Source organism: Marmota marmota, unplaced genomic scaffold (genome assembly GCF_001458135.2).
Source record: "Marmota marmota marmota unplaced genomic scaffold, marMar, whole genome shotgun sequence".
NCBI classification, from domain to species: domain Eukaryota; kingdom Metazoa; phylum Chordata; class Mammalia; order Rodentia; family Sciuridae; genus Marmota; species Marmota marmota.
This window is the reverse complement of record NW_026000026.1, coordinates 4,916,685-4,917,213: the sequence shown is the minus strand read 5'-3', so window position 1 is coordinate 4,917,213 and position 529 is coordinate 4,916,685. Positions and strand designations below refer to the sequence as shown.

Genomic DNA, 529 nt, shown 5'->3' with positions numbered 1-529 from the left:
GTGGGGGGAGTCTACCTCTTGCGTTTGCTCCTCTTGGCGTTTGCTGGGAAATCACCTTCCTCCAGACCAGAGAGCTTGCCAAAGAAAGGCGTCCTGTTTCTTTAAGAGGCCTTGGCTGAGGGGCGGGGACTGTCGGCGTTCCTTCACTCCCGCGCCGTCAGCTAGACCCGCCCCTTATTGAGTGACAGACTAGCAGTCCAATTGAAGGAAGAGAGCTCAGCGTGACTGCGAAACGGAGCAATAGAAGCCCGGGCCGGCTTGCGAGGGGCGGAGTCCCAAGAAGGCGGGGCGGGCGGAGGCAGAAGGACCCGCGGCCGCGGGACCTGGGCGCGGGAGCTGGGCCTAGGTCTGCGCCCTGGTGAGTGAGGGGTGCGCCCGGGGTCCATGTGCGCGGACTGCCGGGAGGAGCCGGCCGGAGGGACGCAGGGAGGAGAGGCGGGTCCGGAAACGGGGTTCGGGGCTGCGGCCTGCTTCTGCCCCGGGGGCTGAGGGGTTGGAGAGGGCGGGCCTGGGCTGGACCCTGCCGGCT

General features: G+C 67.5%; 1 protein-coding gene across 3 annotated transcripts in view; it reads left to right on the top strand.

The window, feature by feature from the left end:
• Positions 1 to 231: 231 nt before the first annotated feature.
• The window catches only part of Elmo2 (engulfment and cell motility 2), a 39,315-nt gene continuing 39,017 nt past the window's right edge, over positions 232 to 529 (top strand). For 2 of the 3 annotated variants that reach the window (XM_048810779.1, XM_048810780.1), the window contains exon 1: positions 232 to 358. The gene's annotated coding sequence lies outside the window, so the exon portion shown is untranslated. The remainder of the gene's footprint in view (positions 359 to 529) is intronic. The other variant, XM_015479115.2, reaches the window with a different exon arrangement.